The sequence below is a fragment of the Dipodomys merriami genome, unplaced genomic scaffold (assembly GCF_024711535.1).
Source record: "Dipodomys merriami isolate MVZ:Mamm:240054 unplaced genomic scaffold, mDipMer1.0.p SCAF_5, whole genome shotgun sequence".
In the NCBI taxonomy this organism is placed as follows: domain Eukaryota; kingdom Metazoa; phylum Chordata; class Mammalia; order Rodentia; family Heteromyidae; genus Dipodomys; species Dipodomys merriami.
In genome coordinates this window covers 62,841,166-62,868,839 of record NW_027206068.1, presented here as the reverse complement: position 1 = coordinate 62,868,839, position 27,674 = coordinate 62,841,166, and the positions used below count along the sequence as shown (strand labels likewise).

At 44.0% G+C, this 27,674-nt stretch overlaps 1 protein-coding gene and 1 long non-coding RNA gene across 2 annotated transcripts in view; both read left to right on the top strand.

The window, feature by feature from the left end:
- Plxna4 (plexin A4) overlaps nucleotides 1-27,674 on the top strand; it is a 421,273-nt gene that overhangs the window by 86,200 nt on the left and 307,399 nt on the right. The window lies entirely within an intron of this gene.
- LOC138809803 (uncharacterized) overlaps nucleotides 6,693-27,674 on the top strand; it is a 43,374-nt gene continuing 22,392 nt past the window's right edge. The window contains exons 1-4 of the long non-coding RNA XR_011366946.1: nucleotides 6,693-6,825; nucleotides 24,968-25,062; nucleotides 26,202-26,317; nucleotides 27,100-27,156. This is a non-coding gene — a long non-coding RNA (uncharacterized lncRNA). The remainder of the gene's footprint in view (nucleotides 6,826-24,967; nucleotides 25,063-26,201; nucleotides 26,318-27,099; nucleotides 27,157-27,674) is intronic.

Here is a 27,674-nt window from a genome sequence, read left to right as displayed (position 1 = left end):
TGTTCCCCTTCTTCCCCAGAAGCTTGTTGGTTCCCAGGACACTGGGCAATCTTGGCCCATTGGCAGTGATAGAAACAACTGATAATTCCAGGAATGTTCACTACTAAGGCTTCTACTCTTAATAAGTTGGAGCAAGCCTAGGATGCTCTCCTCAATGGAGTTCAAAGCCTTTTTGACCGTGTAGGCCATATGTCTGTTTTCTGTTGGCTTTATAGTTGCTCTCTAGTCCTTTCCTTGGAAATTGTGGTGATTCCATGTGGAGGCTTCTGCTTTGTTTTAGCCTCCCTTGCAAGTCTCTGGACCTCATATGATTCAGATTATGCAAAGAGCACTGCTCTTGAAAACTGAAGTTTGATCCCTACTTTCTGTTTGTTGTATTTCTGGACATTAGCTCCAGGTTGCAAATCTAGAAGGCTGCGTCCGAGTCTGTTTGGCCATCCTGCCATGAAACAGCCCAGAAAATGTCTCTGTGAACTTAGTATCTTTGTAGCATAGATTGTCTGGAATGTGACCTTGTCAAGAGACTAGGGGGCAGAATGAGTAAGAGTGGGGGATGTGTGTGCAGAAGACAAGGGGGTAGAATGAGCAAGAGTAGAGGATGTGTGTGCAGAGAAACTATGTGAGCAATGTATGGAAAATAAATAATATGCTCCACAGGGCACCATGACACCGTGTGAGGAGGGCATGTACTGTATGTCTCGTATCAAACAGGAAGCGAGATCTTCCTCATTGTAGTATACTGCCTTCCATGTCACAACTAAAGAATAATTTATCCATTGTCTACACATCCTCAAGAATTATATTTCCTAGGTCCCTGCCCTTTCTGAGAAGAACATAGTAAATATAATTGAACCTTTTCAAGCTGTCTGCTCTGGGTGATTTTTACTGGAGATGCTTAGAGGAGATGTTATGGGCGTGGGTGTGCTGTCCCCACATAGCTCCTGTGCCTGATTGTTGCCATCTTCCTGGTTCCTAGTAGTCACTTCCAGTCAAATGCCTATTGGCTCCCGTACTTTTCCTCCTCCCTCAGTCTGTGGCATCCAGCTTCCCCTGAGCTAGGAAATCAGATAGCCAAATTTGCTGAAATTGTGTCTAGATAAGTATAGGAGCTTTTTAGCAGACAGGCACTCATGGACATTTTTCCTTCGCTGCTCAGATGGCTCGATTTTTTCCCATTTCTATTATTGAGTGCTTTTAGTTTGCTAGAAAAGTGAGTGCTAAATCCCAAAGGCAGTACTATAGTTTGGGTCTTGAATGTTCCCCAAAGGCCCAATTTGTTCAAAGTGTACTGTGTGTATGTGTGGAAATATCACAAGGAAATCCCCTCTTATATAACTGTATTAACTCAAAATAAAATAAATAAATAATAATTTAAAAATAGGAGTAAGTATAAAAAGGATCTCTTTCTCCCATTAAAAAATTAAAGGAATTGGCTCTCAGGGTGGTGATATTGGAAGGTGGTGTGACCTTTGAGAACTGGGACGTGCTGGGAGGCCCTGATGTCATTGGAGACCATGACCTTGAAGTTGATTATGGGACCCCGTTCCTTTTTTCTCTCTGCTCCCTTTCTTTTCTCTTTGCTCTCTGGTTCATGATGTAAGTGGTTTTGTTCTACTACATGCTCCTGCTATAGGACAATGGGGCCAAGCAATCTCAGACTGGAAACTTCAAAACTATGGGCCCAAATAAGCCTTCTCTCTTTATAAGTTAATTATCTCAGGTATTTCCTTATAGTAATGAGAAGCACTATTGAGAGTAAGTAATAGGCAAGGCTCATGGGTGAAAGTTTAACTCTTCTCTAATGAGCCCCCTCCCAGTGTAATGGAAAAGAACTTCTCCCATTGAATGAAAGTCCAATGACTTCCTCCATTGCTCTATAGGGTCCATATCATCAAATTTCCTATCAGCTGCCAGTGGCTCATGTACTTGCTGTGAAGACGGTAGATGAGTGTTTATTCTTTTTGTCAGTGTTGTCTGAGCCGATTGGAATATGATGTCCATGAAATGAACATTGAGAGTTCAGAACATATAACAATAGTTAAGGGGGGGGGAGGAAATACCCATTTCCTGACAGCTGCACTGTAAGTCTAAGACCCATCTTGCAAATGTGTGATGTTGGTCCCAGGCTGGACTGAGGCAGATGGCAGCTGATGCTCTCATCTGTAGAAGCTTGTCTCCTTCCAGGAAGGTCAAATGCAGATATCTCTATGAGCAAGGATAAGGATACCCCAAGAACCTGGGCAAACAAAGGCTCAGAAACAACCACCCTGGGGCAAGCAGAGCAGAGCCAGGCAGAGGCCACTTGTCAGAAACATGTAACTGTGGGTTTGGGGCTTTCTAAGCCCAGATGCTGGCTTGTATTTCCCCCATTTTCTTTTCACGGGTTTAGATAAGAACAGCTCTGTTTCGGCCTCACGGGACCTTATATCTAATTTCCAGAGCAGTAGTGGGACCAGTGAGGCATAAACACTTGAAAGCTAAGAGCAGAGGGGTCATGTGGAGAGGAATGAGCCATCTCCCCTCCTGGGGAGCATAGTGCCATCGAGGCAGCTAAACTTTCTGCTCCATAGGCTCAGAGTGGCAGCAACTTAATAGTTTTGCTCAAGCCTAGCGTCCACTTCTGCAAGATCAGCACAGCTGGCCCCCAGGCTGGGGCTGAGAGGCAGGGTAAGGAGGGTGGGGGAAACAGTCTAAGTTGAAAAAGGAAGGTCGGGCTGCCATGTCTGTTGCTTGAAATAATAAAAAGCCAAAGTGGCCGGGGCTTATTTATTTATTTATTTTCTAGACAATAGAATTTCCCACGACTCATCACTCACTGGGAGCCACATCCCTTTCCTTGTTTAAAAAAAAAAAGTCTGACTTGCTTTTGTAAGAGATTATCAGACTGCCACCACCTTTTTGGGCAGAGGCCTGGCTATGGCAAACTGGAGGCTGCAGGAGGACTTTGCAACAAGTCTTGTGAGCGATTGAGCGCAGGGTGTGAGAATAATGGAAATCACACAGTAGCCGTAATTACAGAGTTGGCTTCTCTGAGCCCTGTAATAATCTCCTGTGTGTCTCAAGGGCCTTTCAGAGTTCTTGTCAGCAAGACAAGAAACTGGAAGTAGGCAAGGTGGGTGGGAAGGGGCTTGGGAGTTTGCTGAGAGGAAGGAGTTGGCTGAGTGTTTTGGGGCCCAGGGGCTAGACTGTAGCTATCCATAGGCTACCTTCAAAATTACTGACTTTTTATTTTGTTTGAAAGGTATGGGTCCCAATTATTCGCAACCTTGCCTTTGATGACCATAATTTCCCTTCTTGAGCACACACATCACATGAGGCAAGGGGAAAGGAGGTGAAGTAAATACCAACTTGGATGTCTTTTGTGTATTTTCTGATAGTGTGTGTGTGTGTGTGTGTGTGTGTGTGTGTGTGTGTGTGTGTCTGTGTGTGTGTGTGTGTGTGTGTGTGTCTGTGGGGGGGGGGCAGGGAGAGAGGGAGAAAGCTGCCGGGGAGGGACAACTAGCAATGGACAGGAGACTGAGCTACTCAGGAGACTGAGATCTGATTATTATGGTTTCAAGCTAACCTGGTCAGGAAAGTTTGTGAGTCTCTCATTTCCAATTAACCAGCAAAAGAAGCTGGAAATGAAGCTGTCATTCAAGTGGTAGAGTGTTAGCCTTGAGTGAAAAAGAAAACCTAAAGGATAGCACTCAGGCTCTGAGTTCAAGCCTCAGAACTTGCACCCTTACACACAAAATCTGGCATATGAATGAATACTCCACTGGCTGTTAAATTTTCAGCTACAATTGAAAACTGTAAGGCAAACACCATTTTGACTTGTGTAAGTCTGTATACATCTAGAAACCTTTCACTCTTGCTGGGAGACTGGGTCAGTGTTGTCTTTGAAGGACATGATCTTTTTGTTTGACTATTTCTGATGAAATCCTCTCTCTCTCCCTCCCCCACCTCTCTGTGTCCCTCACTGCCCCTTTGCATTGCACTCTGTCACTAAGTGATCATATTTTATGGTGGCTGCTCAGCAGCGAATTACTGTCTGACATTAGTGGGGAGACTAATGTTCATTGTGAACCAAAACACCATAAACTTCCACTTGAGGTGTGATTGCTCCTTTGTTTTGTGCTTGTGTCTTTCCTGGATTTTTTTTTAACAAGTTAAACTATTTGTCTGGGCACCAATTATGCCTATAATCCTAACCACTCAAAAGGCTGAGATCTGAGGACCATATTTGAAGCCAGCCGAGGCAGAAAAATCTGTGAGACTTCTCTCTCCAATTAACCCCCCAAAAGCCAGAAGTAAGAAGCCATGGCTCAATTAATAGAATGCCAACCTTGAACAAAACTGCTCAGCATCAGCACCCATCCCCTGAATTCAAAGACAGCCACAAAACCAAAATGAAACTAAACAGAAACTACCTAAAAAACCATTTGTACCAAAAGGGTGAATGCTGGTTAAGCAGAGCTTCTGTCTATTCTTGTCATGAGCCTGCAGACACGCACCCATCTGGCTATGAGTGTTCTATGCCATAGCAGCCTTTTGGGATGGGAAGCAGGCCAGCCTTATCAGCAGTGCTCATGCAGATTCCTTTAACCATTCTAATACTTTACTTGAATCTATTTTGAAATCAGTTTGCTCATGTTCCCTAGGCCCTCCAGCCTGAGTATAGAAGAGAGCCTAGATTGAAGTTCTTGAACTCAGGACCTAGGCTCTGTACCTTAGTTGTTTTGTTCAAGAATGGCACTCTACCTCTCAAGCCACAGCTCCACTTCTGGCTTTTTGGTCTGGAATCTGCCCACACTGGCTTTGAACAGCAATCCTCAGATCTCAGCCTCCTGAGTAGCTAGGATTACAGGTGTGAGATTAACTACCTGGCTTAAGCTCTGAAGATGGGTGGAGAAGTCAGGAAACCTCAGAGGTGTCTAGTGAGGGAATTGCCCATTGACTGGGAACTTAACATTCTGGGCAGACACAGAGTTACATATTTGGTACAAGCTTGGTCAGTTATGCTATGTGTTCCTCAGACCTGAGCTGCTGCAAGTTTGCAACAGAAAGGAAGAAACATGTGGAAGCACATGGGCTTATTTTCACAGAGGGGAAGGAGCAGGGAGGGAGTTTGGGTGATTGATGTTGCTGTGTTATTTTGTACTTTGTAACCTGAGCTTTCCCAAGTATTACAGCTGCATAGATCTTAACCTATGCTCCACGTACATGAAAGTGAAACTGAGGCTGCAGAAGATCCGTAGATGCACAAGGGATCCTGAGCTCAGAAGAGGGGCAGAGGGGCCCTTCTGTCATTAGTCCTCTCAGTCTGGAAATCCTGAGGCTGGCTTTTCGGGCTAATTTTACTTCATGCCAACCTGTCTACTCTCAATCTCTTTTGCTATGTTTTAAGTTTATTTTCTATTTTGTAGTTAAGGAATGAAGCCTAGCTAGCCATTGTTCTCTTAGACGTGTTTTATTTTCGCAAACACCATCAAGCCCTCATTCAATCGTCCCTTTAACACAAATGTTTCTCCATTGACTTTGTGCTCTGACTCTATACTGTTTCTCATGACTCTGTGTGAAGGTTTACCAACCTTTCCTGTGTCTTTCTGAGCAATCACAGGTGGTCACTTGAAGCTAACCTGAGCAAGCATGGGAGATACCTGGCCATGGTCTCTGCCACAACCCTTCTCAAGGCTGCTCAATGCTAATGGCCAGGTTTGGCTCCTTCTCCTCCCAGCCTCCTCTCGAAACCCAGGTCATAATCTCCAACCAAGAGCACTCAGGAGCTCTTGTCATTCTCCTTCCCCAGTGATCATTGCTAATGCATATGATTTAAGGAGATTGTTTGGAATGAGTTTTGCCAATTCGAGATTTATTGATACACGTGCCACTTTTTAAAATCATATGTGTGTGTATATATACATTTGTGTAGAAAGATCCTGTTCATAAATTAAAATGCAAAGACGTTCAAATGGAAGAAAGTGCTGCGGAAACACCCCAAATCACAGAGCACATTCAGTCAGCTGATACACAAATGTCAGACACGCCAGAGGAATTTATCCAGTGACACATGCAATTGAAGTAAAATATTGTGCTTTACAAGAACATATCATTAGAATGAAAACTAGCAGCATATCAGGAGTCTGGCCATGTAACCAAGACAACAAAGATGGGAGAGGATGAGAGAGATGATGCTTAGAGGAAGAGGCAGAGGGCTTGGAGCAGAAGTCCCCCAGCAATAAATGACCCCTTACTGCTGGGCCCATCCCTTCTAGACTCTAGCTCGAAGGATGGTAGGATCTAGAAGACAGTCCCTGAGGATAGAACTGATAGAGGGCTTTCCTGCTAGAAATCAATACATCTTCTTTGGCCATGTTGATGGGGAGATGTGGGTGGCTGATTTATATTTATATGATGGGTCTGATTTATAGCCCACCAGTTGATGCTCTGATTGGGTGGGGACTCTTCTGAGCCTCCCTATTGTTCTTAAGGGACTTCTGTACATGTGGCTGTTAGGCTTGCTTCTTGGTGGTGTCATGGTGCTTTTTTTCTATCATCTGTGATGACCTTTTGAAGCTCTGTCAGGTCTCTCACAGTGACATCTTAATCTATGCCCTCCCTAGGTGACATGGATGTGTGGCTGTCTATTGTGGTGTAACAAACGACCCCCAAATCCAAGGGCTCAGTACAGCATTTGTTACCATACAGTTTCTGAGAGTCAGGAACCTGGAGTCCTCTGGCTTAGGGTGTTGAGAAGGGTTACAGTCATCTTAAGGTTCAAAGCCAGGAGGCTTCAAACAGCAATCCTCTCCATCTTAGCCTCCCAAGCTGCCAGGATTACAGGTAGGACCTTCCAGTGCTAGTTCTGGTGAAGTTTGTTCAAGAAGCATAGGCTCAGATCCTGGGAGGACCTGAACTTACATCTGAACTTGGTCTGAAGTGCCATCTGCTAGATGGAGCTGGCGTGACATGTGGGAACTATAAACCCTTCCCCCAACCCCCACCCCCAGTGTGGCCTACAGCATAGATGAAGGGTTGCTGGTGGTACTGACTGCTTCTCTTCAGCTGAGCTCTGGGCTTTTTTGACTAATGGGAAAGAAAGACCACAGGCTTATGGGTAGGGTCATTGGTTCATGGAGAGAAAACAGAATATTTACAAAATAATCCTTTTCTAGAATTAGTAATAGCTTTACAATGTTAGTTACATCTTGATTGTCCAGAAATTATAGGAAAGTTTCAGCATTTGTAGTTGAGATTGTGTGTGTGTGTGTGTGTGTGTGTGTGTGTGTGTGTGTGTGTGTGTGTGTGTGTGTGTGTGTGTGTGTGTGTGTGTGTGTGTGTGTGTGTGTGTACAGGTCCTAGGGCTTGAACTCACGGCCTGGATGCTGTTCTTGAGCCTTTTTTTCCCCTCAAGGCTGGAGCTCTACCACTTGAACCACAGCTCTACTTCTGGCTTTTGGGGGGGGGTGCTTAAAAATCTCACAAACTTTCCTACCTTGGCTGGATTAGAACCATGATTCTTAGATCTCAGTCTCCTAAAGAGCTAGGATTACAGGTCTGAGTCACCATGAGATTTTTTTTTTCAGGAAAAATGTGTTTATTTTCTTCATGTGAAAAATACAGTTTATCAATATAGATGATCTTTCTTTTCCAGTGTGTCAAAATCTTGTCCTAATTAGACTGCAGCTATGCCCAGAGTAGTACTCTGAAGGTAACACATGTTAAATAAGAAATGTATTTGAAGAATGACTGTGGAAGGCAGTAGGTATCAGCTAGTTTAGGCTAAGTTATGCTAAGTTATGTAACAAGTGACCCCTAGGTTTAAGGGGCTTATGAGAACAAATGTTATTTCCAACTCACATTCATGTGTACCTTGAATTGGTACTAACTACATGGTACACCATTCATCTGGCTGGGCTGGAGGGTAAAGAGTAGCCTGTATATGGCACATGCCAATTTCATTGCAAGGGGAGAAACAAGATGACAGAAGCACATAGCTGTTAAAGCTGCTGCTTGAAAGTGGTGCTTCTTGTCTCTCCTCACTGGCCCCGACAGAGTGAGTGGTGTGGGAAGGGGAACTCTGCCACAGGAAGGACCTGCTGCATAGGTGGAAGGGAAAGTGGGAGACCAGAAGAAAACATTCTATCAATAACTTTGTCAAAACAGCTCCCAATAAGGACGACTGTAGGAACGTCAACCTTCAAACCAGAAGTATCTCCTTTTTATCTTCTGTAATATGGCCTGCATTTCTGGTTAGTTTTTAAAGCATAATAATAAATGCTAGAGCATGTGTGCCCCAAAGTTAAGATGTGGCTGATTTCATTGTGGTTGACCCCAGCAGTGTCGGAGTAGCAGTCTCTTAAGTCAATTCTCTGTCAGCTTGTTTTCTTGTGATTTACTTTTTTCTCCCCAAATTGAAGCCAGAATTGTTCGTGTTCTTCCATTAGTCAGGCTCTGGAGGTTTGCATCTCCCTAAATTTAGTTTTCTCGAAAGTGAAGGCACTTTTCTACTCAGAAGCAATGATTAGATTGTGTGCAGCAGATGTCTCTTAGATAATTAAATTATTCAAATTTATTGAGTCATTCCTTTTACCTACAATTAAATAGAGCCTCCCAAATTAATTTTTCCTATGTAATTTAACTTCCAAAGATTTCTTTTTTTTTTCTTCCTGAACCCATATTGTTGACCATGAATTCCAAAATCTCACTCTGGACGCAGGCAGGATTTTGAACTTTTGCATTTCTTTCTTGTAGACCAGATCTACAAAACTGGTTATGGTTCAAGACTAGGTCATGGGCCTGATGTGGGTCAGGCTTTCCCACGTGCTGTCTTTTCTCTGGAAGTGACAGGCACATTTGGAGTTACAAGTCCAGGAAGCCATCCTGGAGATTGGCTGAAAAACATAGATTTTAACTTAATTCCTGGACTGCCAAGTTCTTAGCTAACATGTCTTAAGTTTGGATTATGTGGATGATGGGAGAGGAAGCACTGAGCAGCTAGAACTGGACACCGCAATTTATCTGTTCATAACTGAGCTAATAGCAGCAATTGTGAGGACACTGGTCATCGCATAATTCTTGTAAGGAGTTGCCCAGTTGTGATTGTGCTGGAAGGGGCCCTCTACCTCATTCTAAACTCTTTCCCTTCTATTTTTAAGTAGATAAATTTATGTCCACACATGGCCCTCCTCATTCCCATTCATAAGCATGCACATATACCTGATGTGTATGTACACAGACCTTCATTCACTCAGCAAAGCCAAGAGCCCCATGCACACACAGTGAAGAGTAGATACAGACCTTTTCTCTGCAACTTTCTCTGGGGCAGATGCCCTGGGCTCTACCCCTTAGAAAGAACCACTAGCTCCCTTCTGTGTTATCTTCGAAATTAGCATCACACCCTCTAACCAGTTTCCCTCTGATGTGCCCACTTTGGCCTTGAGATGATGACAGAGCACAGCTATTTAGCTGTCAAATACTCTGACAATTGCCCAGATAGACAGCCATCAGACTGGCCTCTTCCTCCTGCATGTGGGGTGGTAATGGGTCTTGCAGTTGCTCTGTAAAGTGCTTCTTGCATCTGGCTTTAATTTTAATGCCTTTTGCTTGCTGACCTTGCTTCCCAGCGGCCAGCCTAAGTGTGATTCCCATAATTAGCTTAGTGATAATTTAATCTCTCTGCTTTAAATTTGATTGTTTTGGAGGGACTTAGGTCTGGGGATCTGGAAAGGGGTCCTTTGCTCCTTGCTGACCTTTGCTTTTGAATGAACTCTTTCTCTGCCTGTGGACAGAGAGAGAAGGAAATGGTTGGGTTGTTGGAAGTGGGGGGATGGGGAGCACTGTAAGAAGGAGGACTGTGGGTCACCAATAGTTTCTAGGCGGGAAGCTGGAATGAAGTCCAATTTTCTCTCCCTCTCTTGTCCTCTCTGTATAGAGAGTTCTTTATCTTCATTTTCTATGCCAAAATACAAAGACATACAGGTGTAGACACAGTGAGCTATAAAATATGAAAACTATCTATTCCTCTAGAGGTCTTGGCAGCCATCTTTTCAAGCCCAAGGAAGATGAGGAGCGAAAGGCATCACTGAATTTCACCCTGCTGCCTGCTCTGTAGATTCTAGGTGCCCAATGGTCTTCATGGCAAAGTATCAACCTAGATCTGCATATGGGACCAGTCATGCTCTGAAGTGTTTGTAGGCAGCCCTGAGCAATGCAGAGAATGTTAGTGCTGACAGCCAGGAAATCTCAACTTTGTTTCAGGCTGTACTTCTGATCTGGGACAGATTAAACATATTCAAGTACGCACCCTGCATATCACTTCTGCATGAGCTGTAGGCCACAGGACATCACATTTACAGAGCATTCTTTGATATACCAGGACGGAGGAGGGGAATAATTGAGATGAAGAAGATAGTGAGGATCCATTTGATTTTTTTTTCTTGATAGGCTTCTGAGGAGATTCTTCAAACTCTGTAAAGAGCCATGTGAATCCTGGCTGGGTTGGAAAGCAGAGGGAAGGAGGGCTCTAAAGCTTGGATTTCTCTAAGGGAAAATCATATGCTCCAAATAGATGCCCTAACCAGCCCTTGTGGGATTGAAATGTGTATGTGTGTGTATGTGTGTTCATATGCACACACACACATGTGTTCTCACGAGACCTCTTGGGAAGAGTGAGCCCAATAAGGAAGACAGGATATTACTCCATCAAACCACCTGTCACCCCTTACTAAACGCCCTACTGCAGTGATCTGCTGTACCAGGGGCGAATGACCTGCGAGAGCAAGCCAGGCCAGGCAGATGCTATGCTGAGACCCTTGGATTCTCTCCTACTACCTCCTTCCTGCAGCCTGGAAACAAGGTCTTTGATTTATGAGCTAACTTTTAATTAAAAGAACAGGAGAAAATATCTCATTTTGCCTCTCCAGGATAAATGGTTCACAAGCCGAACTAATTTTGTTTCTTCCCCAAATGTCCCAGGGCTGTAGGTGGTGTGATACGCATGTGCATGTGTAGGCCGACCTTGACCCAGGGCTGTGTTTCTGATCCCCAGGTCAGGTTTCCCTGCCTCTATCTTCTGGGCCCTGCCGCTGACTGGAACGTCTGATTCCAGGTTCTCCTCCAGGCCCTGTGTTCTGCTATTTCCCTTTGTAGTGGTTTTTCTGATGTCTTCACTTGAATAGTTGCCTTCTGTCAATTCTATTCTAAGGGCCTGGTAGATCTTTCCTCCCTGTAACCACAACAGTGTTTCCAGTGTCTTTTGGAGATTTTACTTGGGTGGTCACCTTAAATTCTCAGTACATTTTGATTTTTCTGACAGCCTTCATTATGCTCCCTTGGCACTTTCTTGGACAGAATTGATCAGACTCTCGACCCTTATACTTAGGAGCTGATCCCCTCTAATATGACTGAAACTGACAAGGGAGTGGCATCTAGTGTGCTTGGACATAAGCCCAGCCTTTCTGAGGTGACAACATTTATTTTCCTTCATTATCAATCACCTGTCGTAGGGTGATCCTGATTGCTCTTTTTATAGTGGACCCTCCTTTTTGGAAGTACTTATTCCACTTAGCAATAAATATCAAGTACATTTTTAGTTAACTTTCACACTGCCCTTCATCCATTGGGCTAACCATAGGCTATGGTGCCAGTTGCCAGGGGAAGAAGTCATTCCAGCTTAAGGACCTTTCAGGCACTCCCCTCCTGCTTTGGGGGCATCATTGGAGTAGCTCTTGTGGCCTCTTAGCTCCTAGGACACGAGGGAAAAATCTGATGACAAAACACATTGACAAACCTCAGGGGAACTACTCAGATAAGGTCAGAGAAACCTGAAACCCCACTGTGAATCCTTGGAGGGGAAGGTGCGAGGGCCAGTGACAGACCAAAGGGCTTGCACTTGTTGGCATATCCTTACTTTTTTTTTTTTTTCTTTTGGCTACTGACTCCTTGCACAGGACAAGGGCAATTGCCTCCTTTGCAAGCTTTGACATCCTGGACAGTAAACAACAGAGAGAATGCTCTCTCCAGCCTTCCTCTGCCTCTGCCCGCTGCTGCATTTATAAATACTCTGACATGTGATCTCCGGATGGGGTCAGAGGGGAGATTTACATAGGCGAAGAAGGGAACGTTCAATGCTGCTTGCTGTTCATTTCCAACTCACTATGCTGGAACCTGTTGGATTCACCTAGAGACCTCATCATACAGTGTCTGGAGTCCTGGGGACCATAGGGGAGAGCAGAGTAGTCGTGTTGCCACTCCCCTATCCTGCCACCTGCTGGCTGCTACCTGTACTTGCTCTTCTTCGTGATCTTGTGCTGAGAACCCGAGGGACCCTGGAGCCTACCAGCTAAATCAGGGGCCCGCAGTGACATGCACTTCCCAACTTGTCTAAGTGATGCTTTCCTGAACACTTTGAGGCCCTGGGGCTATTCTGCAAGATGAGATCATCAGTGCTAAATTTGTCTCTGCTGACAGCCTGGAACTGGGTTCCCAGGGCCCCTGGCAGGCTTGGGAGGTGGCCAGCTGGGGTGTGTCCTGCATGCTGCCAGGTTCCTGCTGTGACCACTGCTGTCTGTTAGAGGGAGTTTTCTGCTTCATTGGACAGCTCTCACTTTTCTCCTGACATCCTCTTGTCTCGTTTGTTGTTTGTTTTTTAAATTGCTCTTCTGCCCACCACCCAACCTTGAACTTGGCAGGTTGAGTTGACTAGCCTAAAACTCTAACCTCAGCAGTTCTTCTGAGGTTAGAGAATGTAAAGAAAGAAGTTAAAAAAATGACCATACTAAGGGAAAGCATGGTAGGTGTGAGAGATCTGATAAAGACAAAGAGAGGGAATTTATACTCTTGTACAACTAAAACAAACAAAAAAAGATTGAATTAGAAAAATATTTTAGAACAAGGAAAGCTCCAGATCTGCCGCTGGAAGATCTTTCTGTGCTCCAAGAAAAATAGATGAAATATGGGGGGGGGGGGAAAGTCATGAAAAAGAAAGTATGCAGAAGTGCTGAAGAAAAATCCAGGATGGCCTCAGATTTCTATCTCTCAAAAGGTAATGGAGCATAGTCTCAGGCAAACTCTCCCGAGTGGACTTTCGCTGAGACTTCAGCACGTCTGGGAATCCCAGGGACCCTCAGGAGAGCAGAGTGGCCACCCAGGGACCTAGGCATTCCCTTCTCAGAAAAGTGGTTTTAGGGATTTGTTTGTTTGATTGAACAGGTTTGTGAAATGCTACAGATATGTCCCCAATTTGGTAGTTTAGCAAAGCACCTTCAATAGATTTAAGAATTTCGATGAACAGACAAAGAAGCAGGGGAGATGTTACCTGATCTAGATGGGAAATGATGTGCCACCTCCAGGGTTGCACGTGTGCAGTTATGTGCCACCAATGGCTGACATTGTACACGTACACGTCTGGAAGTGGGGAAATTGGGGACCGGAATCTGAAGAGCTCTGTTCCAACTCTTATTCTGAGACATCTGTGTTCTATCAGTTTGAAAAATGAATTTGGCTCTCAAAGGGCCCTAGCAATGATTGATAAAAGCTGGAATTCCCTTTAAAGAACCGGGAAAGGACAGGTGTTTGCTCTCCTGGGACAGAGGCTGATGAAGGACCTTGGCCAAGGTCATCCCCAACAGTCCCAGGTAAGACAGAGGAGCTTCCTTGATGAGAAGACTCGGCCAGTGCTGACTTCAGGGAAGCCAAGGGACAAAGGGAGGATGGGACAGATATCTCACCAGGGCCTCACAATGTGATTTGAGACATGGCGAGATCACCAATAAGAGAACATGTGGTCCTCCCATTCTTGTATATGTGAGATGGGCAGTGCAAATGATGATGGAGTGCTGTGTGGAAAGTCCACAGGAGTGCACTGGAAGAAGACCATGGCCTCTATCTTAGCATGGAGGTATATTCTCTGCAGGGCTTTGCACACATCAGAAAGGAGCTACATTTTGGGAAGGGTAAGAACTCCCAACAAGGTGTCCGAAGTCTCTCTTCAATTCCAAGACTGAGAACTAACTTCTGATGTGGGTTATGCCACTAAGGAAGAAATAACTTTTAATCATTCAGGACTAGGGAAGGGAAGAGAGAGAGGATGGAAAATAAGGGGAAAGTAAAATAAAAACAGCAACTACTCTTTCCTAGGTCTTGAGCTATAACACTTTATAGAGGTACAATCTAGGCTCTCACCACATAGCTCTGCCAGGTGAGTGGCTTCGTTCCTGCTTCAACCAAGGGAATCTCAGATGAGGAGGTCAGGTACTGGGTCATTAACAGACTCTAAGATCCATATCCTTGTATCACAGATGGCCAGTTCTCCCTCCATCGACTCAAAAGTGTCTTAAGTTTGTTTGTTTTCATCTCTGTTATGTTTCAGAACTCAATTTTGTTTTTCCATTTAATACTTAGGTTTCTATGGGGCCAATTTGGAGCATACCAAGAGTTTGAGGCTCCAGAGAGGTAGCATTTGGTACTTGTCAGCACCAAATACTTAGGTCACCCTCCCCACTAGAAGCTATATTGAGCTTGATGGAAAGAGAGTGGGGGAGGAAAGGGAGAGGGAGAGAGAGAAAGGAGAGAGAGAGGAGAGAGAGAGAGAGAGAGAGAGAGAGAGAGAGAGAGAGAGAGAGAGAGAGAGAGAGAGAGAGAGAGAGAGAGAGAGAGAGAGAGAGGAGAGAGAGACCTTTTCTTTTGGTACAGTGGAAGCCCTGGACTCTTGCCATGGGTTTCTGTACTCAAGGGATTGAATACACTCCATTTCTGTTAGGCTTGTGAAAATGAACAGCTGATAGGTTACATAACTCTTTTCTCTTCAAATGTGTAACAGTGTGTACCTAAATAATGTGCCTTTGTGTGTGTGTGTGTGTGTGTGTGTGTGTGTGTGTGTGTGTGTGTGTGTGTGTGTGTTCAGGGAGTATTCCTGGAAAAGGTTGCTGTTTTTAGTGACATTCTCTGCCCTCTTCTGCCTCTCATCTCCTCTGCCTCTCCTACTTTGGTGACAACAGGACCAGAAGTTACCATGCAGCAGTCTAGAAAGGGGCATTAGTGATGTTGTTTATACTTTTTGTGGTGGCTTCTCCTTTTCTCCAGTATGCTTAGACTTCCCTGTCTGACATCAGTTCTTTGGATTGTTGAGACCTGGTCATTTATTCCTTCAAAGCTCACTGGGTTTGAATATGCAAGCTATTAACACCATTAAGAAAAGTGATTTGCCCAAAGTATAGGGGACGTTTGTATAAACATCAATTGAAATAGTGCATTCCAAGTATATTACATTTTAGGTTTTCTACCACACTGTGTGTTAGTCATTTGAAGCCTTAGCAGCTGGAATATAAAGATGTCTCTTGTCATAATTACTTCAGGTATGTCTTAGGCTCCATTGATACCAGATAACCAAGGTCTTTTTTACTCTTAGGGGTAAGAAGGCCTCCTCCAACTCTCACACCAGGATTGATCAAAGGGTAAATCTAGGTTCATGCAGGAACTAGTCAGTAAGCCCGTGAGAGCTGTGTGCACGTGAGTGTGTGAGATGAAATGGGTGTGCAGTCACCTCTGATGGTGGTAGAGGGAGCAGGGGCTTTGTGAGGTGTGGGGGATTTGGAGCATCTTGATGTTGCAGAGTGAGGTAGAAGCTGTGCTTCTCAGCCAGACTGTCATCCACAAACAGCGTATTTTCCCATTTGGACACCATTTACCAAATGATGAGGTATATCTGAAGTCTCAGAGAGACAGAGGCAACCTACACGATGATTTCTTGGGCTAACATGGGACCAGGCTGAGGCTGGATCCCTAGGTTCACTGCTTCATTTTGTGACTTAGCAGTCACTCTACCCTTTCTCTGTGTTTATTTCCCCACTGTGCATTGCAGACCAGATTGCTTTGGAATCACACTTCCCAGTGAGTCCTTGGTGAGTAGAGCTGATGGGTGGGCCAGGTTTTAGATCCTAGGATCTGGAAGCCACAAGGCAGTAAAAAGGCCAAGTGACAGCAAACAACTCTGGCCTCAGACTCAGGTAGAACTCCAAGCTCTTGTGTAAGAAGTGGTCTTGTTTAGGACAGAGTGTGACTGATTGAGCAAACCCATATCCTCCTACTATGGGCAAACTGCTTGCCCCCTTGTTTGCTCCAGGATCAACCATTGCTAAGTTGTGGCATGACGTCAGGGGAGTGGACTGGACTAGGGGCTCCTTGTCCCATCATTCCTTGCTCCTCAACCTTTCCCCTCCCGTAATTTCTCAGGCAATCTTGCAGCTTTTCTTTGTGTGAAAGACAGGACCGCTTTGGGAGCTGCTAAGGATTATGAGACCAGCTAAGAGGTGGGGACAGATTGTGTTTCTTCTAAAAAGTTAAAAAGCATCCTGAACAGGTGACTTTCCCCAATGGGAGTCTCCTGCTAACCCAGACAGCCCAGAAACCTGTAGACAGGCAACTGAATCCTTGACCAAACATTATGTAGGCTTCTTGATGAATGGTTTAGCAGACTGACTAAAGAAGCATGAAAGGAAAACTAGAAAATATATAAGAAATTCAAATAGGAAAAAAAATTCAAAGATAAGAAGAAAGCAGAAGAGAAGTAGAAGAAATGCATGCAGCAGGTCACACAAGGAAGGTTTCTTTTGGGGTGCTATTGATATCTCCCTGATATCCTGGGTACTTTATTTACCCACCTCACCCCTTATTCCTCAATTAGCTGGGCTGGACCCTGTGTGGGATTATCACTGCAAAGAGAATTTATTTGACTTCTCTGGTCAACATTTGTTGCATACTTGCTAACTATGGATATTGCTCTTGGTGACTCACATATTTAATGCTCAGAACATCCTTGAAAAGAAGACCGACTTGCTATTCCACAAACACTTGAGCTCACTATGGCTAAGTGAGGTTCAATAGCGCATGCAAGGCCAAATGGTTAAGGCTGTAGAGGTAGGATCTGAATGCATGCTGTGGCAACAAATGCTATTGTTGTACCCATCATATCCCGTTGGGCTGAGATGAGGAGGTATCTGTCCATGGAGTCTACCCAAGAACTACAGCCTCTCAGAAATTCCAGTTCTCCCTTTTCCATCATAACGGTCCCTAACTGAAGCTGGCCCTCCTCTTGCATTCTGCTTGCTGTTGCTTTCATAGCCACGCAGTGATCCATGACCCCACCCTGCCTATTAATAGGTTGATGACTTCAAACTGTTGCATCTCTGAAGGAGAGAAGCTAGATTGAGTGTTTGTGATGTGCTAGCCTTGTGATGCTTCCTTCATTAAGATGACTTTGCACAGAGGCCCCCTGTATCCAAGGCACTATCTAACCTCTTTGACGTCACGTTCTTTGGCTCCAAGATGGCGATTCTATTCCTCTGGCCTTCTCTTTTTCCAAATCTGTGAATTCCCAAAGCAGGAGATTGATGGTTTTTTTTGAGAATCTTCCCAGAATCTTTCTCTAGTTCCATAGGAAGGAATTGTCTCCTCTGGGTCTTTCTACTACTCTCTTGCCTGCATCCCCTTCCAACTTTCGGATAATGCTTTGCTCATTTGGATTCCTGTGGCCTGAGCTGACAGTCCCAGTGCCCATGATCCTGGGAACACTGTGCATGACAGAAGCAGGAAGGTTTTTGTTTTTGTTTTAGTTTTCGTGAATCAGGGAATTCATTGTACTCAGGCATAAGGAATCTATCTAGAGAAGTTCTGGATGGTATTACCAGACAATGTTTTCACATTAAGGAAACAAGGTCATTATTTGGGTGGGTGAAGTTGACTTTGGAGCAAGGTCCTTTTTCTCTGAACCCCAATCATGACTCTCACAACCCTTAAGGACAAATATTGTGAGACTTTTGAGAGAAAGGACCTTTCCTTCATGTAAAACTTTACCTGAAAATCCAACATTGAACTGATAAAATTCATTTCAGGCAGAGGAAACAGGTAGAGGAGTAGAAGATGTTCCATGTTCTCACACTTCAGGAAACTAAAAACCTCTGTGTAACATAACTAGAAGACCACCGCTCAGGCCTTGTGGGTGGTCCCTGCTACATCACAAATGGTCTGTAGAAGGTCTGTGTGCTGTCTTATTAGGGCTAGGACAAGGAATAGGAATATGTATGAGTAAGGGGATAGATAAAGGAAGGACTTTCCAGTGTTTCCCATTGTACCCTCATGGGCTATGGGACCCGGGTCTAGGTCAGCCCTCATTAATGGCTGTTGAAGTCAAGCCAACGTGCAGGAAATTTTTGAGTGTGATTGAGCATCCTCTCTCCTAGCTGAGTCTCAGAACTATGGAGAAAATGAGCTTTTGGACTGGCCACTTTTGTCCTTGAAACATCCTTGAATATACGTGTACCAGGGTCAGGAAAAGAGAGCCTGCTGAACTTGAACCTGTGCCACTGGAATACCGCTAATCCGGTTGTGGGAGGGGACTAACATACCATTCACTTGTATAATCATATAGTTTGGGTTGGCAAATGCCACTCATGTCATTTCTGCTACCAGATACCTAAGATCCTACTGGTACATTTAAATGGCAGTTGCAGTTTACAAAGACCTTTCCGATGTTACTGAATTAAAATGGCACGCCCTCCTGTGAGCAGCTGCTGAGTCTCACCTTGCAGGTACAGAGTGCAGCTTTTAGAGGTTACTGATAAGCAGGTCACAGAACTTGCTTCAGTGTGGGAACCAATAATCAAACCCTGGCACCCCCAACTCCAATGTCATTTCACTGTGCCTCAGGTATCCTCTTCTTGGCTCCTCTGATGACTCAGGATTATAAAAGGAGCATGACAACAACAATAACAAAAGCCCCTTACTTTCTAGAAGGTTCTCTGCAGTCCTCTTCTAGATCTTCCATGGTCCTCCTGCTTACTTACCATCCTCTCCAGGTATGACAAGAGCAAGGCTCTTCCAGAGCACATTCCCATTGTTATTTTTTGCACCTCAATACCACGTGTATTGCTATTTTTATCCTGTACTAGAAACTATTAAGTGGGAGAAATGTTAATTGGTATTATTACAGCAAACTGTGTCCTAGTAACATTGCAATTCAGAGGTAAGCTCCCAGCCCCCTCCCCTGCCTTTCAGCAAAGATAGGGATTTTATTCATTTTTGCTGACAGGCAGCACAGATTTCTTTTGCTGGAGTTGGGCCTCTGAGGAGAAGTGTTTAGACTCTGGAGTATATTGGACAGGCTTCTGGGGCCCCACTCTGTGTTTAGGTGAGGGAAGGAAGTAGGGGTGGGTGGAATTGTCATGGCTTTAGGTCTGTTTTATCCATTGAAACTAGACCAGAAGGGACAGGGGTGGCATGTTTACTTGTGGCTGGTGTAGCTTGCAGACTGTCTCATTGTGAGAATGTGAGGCTTTTATATTTATGGTCCAGCTGAATACACGAGATAGCAACCTTCACAGTTGTGATTCCCTAAGCTGTGGCAAAGAAAGAGCACGTGAAAAGAAATAACCGCAGTAAGGTCCAGGAAGAAAAGCAAGAGGATATAAATGTGTTGACCACAGGCCACCTACAGTCAAATCCCCAGTTTTCCTTTGCAACCAGGTGACCTCAAGCAAATTTCTTATCTTCTCTAATCACAGTTTGTCACCTGTAAAATGGGACTGTAGTGCCTATGTCTTTGGGTTGTTTTGTAGTAGAGCATACTGCACAGAGCACAGAGCAACTAATATGGAAATTATAAATTTCCTGGTGTATTTTTTTTCTGAGAGACCTGAGGGCTTAAGAGCTTGCTGGATATAGCAAAAGATGGGAAATCCAGGTTTTAACCAACTGACTTCCTGAATCTAACCTGTGGCAAATATCAGCCAATTTCTTTTCATGACCTTTTCACCTCCATGGTAGAATAATCAGCTTGATAATAATTTTTTTGTGTGTTTTTTTAAAATGCTGATTGCTTTAAAAATTATAGCATGTATACTATTTGTGGAAAATTGAGAAAGAGAATACATAAGAAAAAATCACTTGAAGTTCTATCATCTTCAAAAATTATTATTAATGTTTGAAGGTATTTCTATACCTTTTCCCTATAAATGTGCGTTTCCACATATATGAATGTATTCTTTTGTCCCTCTACTTTTCATTGTGAACATTTTCTCATGTGACCAAAGTTCCTTCAATCCTGTGCTTTTTAAGGGCAGCTTGATATTCCACTGTGCATTCATCTGTTGATTTTCTTTCTGGTGTATTTACCTCCTGTTTACTTCTAATTTCCTATTAATTTCAGTTAGATGGATTGATTGCATTATGAATGATTTCTGTCTATGATTACTTGAAAAGCATTTATTTTATTCCATTTTAACTTAATAGTAGTTACTCTTCTGTTTTTGACAACATGTTTAAACCCATATTTTCTAAGCATCTAAGTTAAGGATTAAACACTATAAATTTTATTCCCCTTTTCTCACTCTGCTTTCTAATGATTATTAATATGGTTTGGGCTTTAAAATGCAATGTAATAGTTTTACATTATGATAATTTCAACATTCATTCATCCATTTCAAACATTGTTTCTGACATTTCTACTGTTTGTAATCAAAATTACACTAAGTGTTTAAATAACTCTGTCAGGCTCTCCATGCTCACGGGTCTATTACCTTGCAAATCCCTACCTGTAGATTCTTCATATTTACTTGTCTCTCAGGAGTTCAGTGTTATCATTAAGACATTTGTTTTCCTATGAAGAGAATGCTGGTAATGTAATTTGTAAGCCCTTGGATGTCTAAGAGTGTCATTCCATTGACCTTATGTGCAAATGAAAGCTTGCCTGAGTACTTTTTTTCTCAGGGTTATGGGAATTACTTCATTGTCTCTGAACAGTGACTGTAGGAGAGAGCCTGAGGCTGGTTGGGCTTTGATGCTTCTATAGATGATCTTGGCCTTTTCACTGTCTGAATGTTTCTCAAATCTTCTCTAGATGTCAGGATTTGTATGTGAGCTGACTTAATTTCACTGGCATTGTATTCAAGTATGTTCTTTCACTCTACAGCCTCAAGTTTTCCATGCTGGAAGGTCTTTGTTACTACCATCTCCACACGAGTGCTTTTGCTCTATAATGTGTCCTCCTTGGAGAATTCTGTCATCCAAGTCTCATCTACTTTTTTCCCATAGTCATCTGATTTCTAGGGAAATTTCCAAATGTGTTATTATTTTTTCTTTTTTATAATATGCTTTCTGCTACTTGCTACTTTCAGAGAGGTGGTAACTTCAGCCATTCATACTACCTCACCTGACTGTAGTCCCCCCACCCCCCAAAGACCGAATTAGCTGAAGACCAGATCTGCTCCTACTTACATTTGCATATCATCTGCATGTTGTTTGCATATTGCTTCTTGCGAGAGAGACCCTGTGACCTTAAAGCTGTTACTATTAACTCTATAGCCTGTTAATGGGAAGGTTTGCTAACCTCTGCTCTAGATACCATTTACTCTGATTTTTTTTTCAAACAGAAATCTCATTGAATCTTATCAAAATATAAAGTCGAAAATTTCTGTCACATTCTCTTTTCTCTAATATATCCAAGATGTTTCTTGCAATCGTCTTCATCTTTATTATTTTTGGAGCCTATTATATATTTCTGCTTCCCTGGTGGCTTTTGTCTGTTTGGTCAGCATTATTACAAGGAGGGAGTTCGATGAGGAGAGAGGACGAAGAGCTCACAAGAGAATGGTGTGGAGACTCTTTCTGGAAATGTTTAAATTCCAGATTTTCTTCTGCCCACCTGTCCTTCGCTTCTCTCTTTTACTCCATAAACTAAATTCATCCTTACAGTGAGTAACACCGAAGGGGGAAAAAGGAGAGAACTTGAGGCACAGAGAGCCTGGGTGCACACACGTGTGTGCATGCACACACATGTAAGTTTGAGTTGAGGTGCTACTTTTCTGCAGCATGCACACATGTGTGTGTGCATGCACATACATGTCAGTTTGAGTTGAGGTGCTACTTTTCTGCAGTGACAGCCTCAGCCTCACTCCTCAGCTGGTAGCGATTCCAGCTGCCCTTGGTTCCCTGGTGAAAATCACACCCCTGGGTCCCTTGACGTCTGAAGCTCTGAGAAGTCTGTGACTCTGTCACGCCACTTGAGAGGTAGGCTTGATGGCGTCCCAGCAGAGATGGAAGGCACCTGGCTAATTTTTTTTTCCATGCATCTCTTTTTGTTTGAAGATATCTGGACAAGTTATGAATTCTTCGTGTTGCATCTGAATTATGCACAGCGTAGGAACCCTTGCTTTTGGTGCTGTTTTCATAATTCTCGTGTATGGACTTTAGATGGGAGTGTTTGTGTGCACACTGACTTGCGTCCTGCCAACTCCATGACTGAACATGAGACACTGTGCTCACGAGACACCGGGCTCATAATCCACTGACGTCCATTATTGCAGCTAGAAAGGTGGATGGATTGCAGATCGATGTCTAATTTGATTGTGGGAGGGAAAGGAGAAACAGAAGGAGCGGGTGTGGAAGCACTTTTCTTTTGGTACAGACGTGAATTTGGAAATCAGATAGTGCGGCAATTCAGTCAGCTCCAATGATCTGAACTTCTCAAAGGTAGAATATAATACACACCATCGTGATCAGCAGATCATTTAAAAATTATTTCCATTTGTTTTTGCAAGTTTACGCTCAGTAGGTGGAGAGGAACCTCTCTGCTTCAGACCAGGCTCTTGCCCTACCCTGACTCTCCATCCTCTGTAGATTTGTCTTCTGATGTGTGCTTTTTTGAGCCGGGGTTGAAATTAGTCCCGACTTGCTGACATGCTGCCTGTCCAATAATAAGAATGTTTGGGAGAGGGAGAATCAGAACTGAAAACACCCTAGGGGAATAAGCAATACTCAGAACCTCAGGAGTAGACCCCATCCATCTTCTTCCTGGGACATCCTGAGCACCCCAATATGCTTCACATTTTGAAATACTCCACAAAATCAAATCAGCTCTGGCCTGCTTATTGCTCACTGGTCTTTGTCTGGCATTCCTCTCTGTCTTGCCAAGGAAATAGAATCATTCCATGTCACATTTGCTGCCATTCAATTTGCTTCCAGCTTCCTTGAATGATGGATTATGGCCAAGGAGGTTGAAGTTACAATAAAAAAGGGGGAGGGGGGACTTTCCCCCCATTAGAAACAACAAAAAAAGTTGCTGGAGCTAAATACAACAATAGCTACTACTTTTTTTTTAAACCTTGTGCTTTTCCCCACAAGTTTTTAATTAGAAGCTTGAACCCAGAAAACTGTCTCCTCAGAGGAATTTCTCTCCAGAATTGTTCTAGCTTTTGTTCCCATGATATGTTCACCCAGAGGGTCAGGGAGCCTCCAGGCTGGGTGGTAGGGGCTGTGTGGAGGTCATTCTTACTCTCCGGTTTGGTCATGCCGTGTAATGTACATGCTTCACCTAGGCTTCTGTCGATGTATGTGTTTATGCTTCCAAAGCTGCATATTTCAGGGCTGTAATTGCATCCCGTGTCCCCACAACATTATAGACATGAAGGGAAAATGAGAGCTTTGCACGTTCGCGGAGATGTAATTATGGTAATAGGCAAGCCTTGTTTGCTGTGCTTGTCCTGTGAGGCGGTTGCCCAGTTCTCCATTACACATACGTTGGGAGTGGGAAAGAGCTGGCTTGGGAAAAGACCGGTACCAAACTTGAGTTTCTTGAGTATCTTTTGACTACATCATATAGGAAAGTGGCATGTCCTGAGTGTACCCTTTTTTCTGACTTTTCCCATGCTCAATTCCTCTGAGGTAAGCTTTGACCCAGATCAATAGACAGAGCGCTGCAGTTTCAAGTCCTCCTTACACCTCCTAAAGTCCAGTCCTCGCTCTCATGGGGGCAGCTAAGCTACCATTCTGTCATTTTCTCATTGCACACACTAGCTTCATTGGCTTTGGACTTGACCCAAAAAGCACCGTGTGGGAAATGGCCCCCAGTGTCTCCTGTCTCTTTCTCTACTTTGATTGTGAGTGTGGTCTGTGTTACTGCAAGTGAGTATAGGATTCCTGTGTGTGGATAGACACAAATGAACATTTTCCATTTTGTTGATTGATAAGCATTTGAATCCACTGTTTTGTTTTGTTTGTCTTTTCTATACTTGGGATCAAACCCAGGACATTTCACTTGCTAAGCATATGCTTTGTCACTGAGCCACATCCCAGCCCTTTGATGAGCATTTGAATGGTTTGCAGTGTTTACCTTCTAGGATCACTACTGCTCTTGACACCCTTGGGTAAGTCTTCTGGTGTCCACAAATGTTCACATTTCTACTGGAAATACATCTAAGAGTGAAATTGCTGGGTCATAGAGTGCATTTGGCTTTCATAGATACTTCCAAATATGAATTAGATCAATCACACTGTTTTCAATCAGTGTTTTCAAATCTTTGCTCAAAAGGATCTGAGAGCAGCTTTCATTTTCAGACCACATGGTATAGTGGGTTGTAGAGAGAGATAGACCTGGACATACTAGTTTTTGAGAACTCCCTGTCTACATTCTAGGATGTATTAGTTTCCAGTGACTTCAATGACAAATTGCCACAAATTGGTGGCTTCAAATGACACAAATTTATTTTCTTCTAGTTCTAGAAGTCAGAAGTCCAAAATGGGTTTTACTTGGCAGAAACCAAGATATCTGTAAGACCATAATCCCTCCAGGGATTCTAGAGCAGAATTCACTTCCTTGCCATTTTGTTTCTAGAACTGCATTATTTGGTTTACAGTCTTTCATCTCGAAGGCCAGTGTCTCTGGTCTGTTTTCACAATGCCTTCTCTGTGTGATAAGACTCCCCTCTCCTATCCACTTATTAGAATACCTGTGATTGCATTTGGGACCTAGGAAGATAATCCAGCATAATCTCTCCTTTATTAATTATACCTGCAAAGTCTCTTTGACTCTACAGGTAACATACAAGGCAACCACAGGTTTCAGGGATTAGGACTTATTTATCTTTGGAGATCACTTTCAGGTTCTACAGGGAGGGGTACCATTTTATCTTGATATTCATCATTTTATCCACAGATTCTGTCATCACTGAATGCCACTAGACTACATCACAAGTCATCTGTTCTGTTATTCTCAGTGGTTCTCATTGCATCACAAGAGGAGGTTGACAGGTAGGACTAGGGAAGTGCTTTAGATCTTAAAGTATAGATGACTAAAGTTTCTGCATGAAATTGTAATTAATTTTCTTAGTAAGAAACACTTTTAAGTGGATAGAAAGATATCAAGTTATAAAGCACACTCTGTGAAATGTGGGGGTCTCTGATTGATTCTTGAATCTGAAAGAGGGCATTAATGGGACACTGATAAAATCCAAGTGAATACTGAAGGTTTAATAAATAGTACCATGTTAATTTGATTTAATAATTGTTCCATGGTTTGTAAGATATTAACATGAGGGATTTTACATGCATGTTGTAGGCCAATGCTTGGATGTTTCTTTTGTGACTCTTTTATACACTTGAGATTAAAATAAACAAGGTACCCATTTGGGTATCACAGAAAAAGATTTATTTATTTATTTATTTATTTATTTATTTATTTATTTATTTATTTATATATTTATACCAGCTCTGGGGCTTGAACTCAGAGCTTGGGCACTATTCCTCAGCCTTTCAACTCAAGGCTGGTGTTCTACCACTTGGGACACAGCTCCATGTCCAGCTTTTGCTGGTTAATTGTAGGTAAGAGTTTCATAGACTTTCCTGCCTAGGCTGACTTTGAACCATGATCCTCAGCCCTCAGCCTCCTAGGTAGCTAGGATTACAGGCATGGGCCAATGTTAAACTGGCTAGAAAAGGCTTTAGATTCCTGTGTTTATGTGATATGGCAGGCAGGGTCCAACATAAGCAGAATAGTTTAGAAGATCTGAAAGGTGATGAGGTTTCACAAGGCAAAAATGTTGCCTGGGAGCTACAGACACACAAGATAACTTTTTTCTCTTTCTTAAGGGATATGAGTGAGTCAGTGTTGCCCAAGGCCTCCCAGGGCTGCTGAGCAGTGGAGTCCTTGGACAGGAGTAGAGGGTCCTGCTGTCCCCAGCCTCTGATTGATTGATCCATCAACTCCTCCTCAGCCTCTTCCCCTCCCCTTTTCTCTTCTTGGCCCATCATGGGGCTCAGTCTGTTAAAGGCTCCCCAGCGGCTTTGCTAGCTCACAGCTGAGTTGTTATCGTCTCGTCACACACTTATCTGGGCACGGTTACAGCTCTGTAATAAAATTTGTCACTGACTTTAATCTCATCACTGTCCAGACCCAGTTGATTAGCCCCTCTGGTCATTTTGGCTTAGTTCTGCACCTCTACTAGCCACTTCAGAGGAAACTGGTTGAGCTGGAGCTCAGAGAGATCTCAAAGAGAAGAGAGAAAAGGCAAGTAGGAATTTCTAAACACACCTACAATATAGAAATTCAGACAGGTTTATCTCCCCACAGCCTCCTGGCAACCCTGACAGGAGAGGAGAGGCAGCCTTACCTTTCTTCATTTACCTGTACAACTCCACATGGGCCCCTACCTTCCCTTTCCTACCTTCTGGGAGGCGCAGGTGAATGGGTGTGTCTCAACAGGGTTGCAGAGGGCCTCCTGGGGGGCTGCCTGTGGGCCATCTGGGTGACATCTCGCCCCCCTCTTCCCTAGGCCTCATGAACCATCTTGGCAGCCTTCTCTGGTTGTCTGACTGTCTTCACATCTGCATGCTTGATGCAGTTTTGAAGCCCAGAAAGGGAGGGTGTGGGGGAATTCATAGTGGGGATTCTCCAAGGAGCATGATCACTCAGCAAACATACTCTGGGGTTCCCAACACACGTGCAGGCACGTGCTTGTGTGTGTGTCACCCGGCATGGGCACGTGTGTGTGTGCATGTGTGTGTGCGTGTGCATGTGTGTGTGTGTGTGTGTGTGTGTGTGTGTGTGTGTATAAGTGCATTGGGATTTGGCATGCCTCCAGGTATAAATGTGAACAGTCTCTCTCTCTCTCTCTCTCTCTTTCTCTATCTCATATACAGCTGTATAGGTCTCTCTGTGTGTATGAGAGAAAGAGAGACAGAGACAGAGACAGAGAGAGAGAGAGAGAGAGAGAGAGAGAGAGACCTATACAGCTTCGGTGTGGGCTGACCCTTCCCCCCATTCTCACTGTTTTCTGCTTTGCCGCACAGCTACCACCTGCCTCCTTGTACCATCCTGAGAGCCAAAAGCCCCTGCAGCCCCTGAAGGTAAACCTGTTCCCTGTAAAGAGGTGTTTTGTTTCCGCTCTATAGTTCTCCTTCCACAGGCCTCAGGCTCTCATCAGACACCTGCCAGGAAAGAGGCAGACAGTGGAACAGTTCTGTGGAGGCCCCGGGTACCCGCCTTGCCTGAGCAGACAGAGCCAGTGAGGCTGGGGATAGCAGGCATCCTCAGGCAGCAGCTGGCATGCCCTCTCAAAGCTGCCTATCTGCTTGAGGTCTGGCTACTTCCACAGTCCAGCCAGAGCAAGGATGCTCTGAGCTATTGCTGTTAGCCAGTGGGCACAAGAAGGGTCTATGGGTAATGGAGAGTCCACAGTGAGGAAGGAGAGGTCCGTATGTGTCTGTTCAGGCTGCTGTAGCGAAGTACCAAGGACCAGGTGGCAAAAGCCACAGACATGGATTGGCTGGCAATTGTGGAGGCTAGAAGTTCAAGGTGCAGGCATGGGCAGGGCTGTGTCTCCTAAGCCTCTCTTTGGCGTGTAGATGGCCATCTTCTCTGTCTT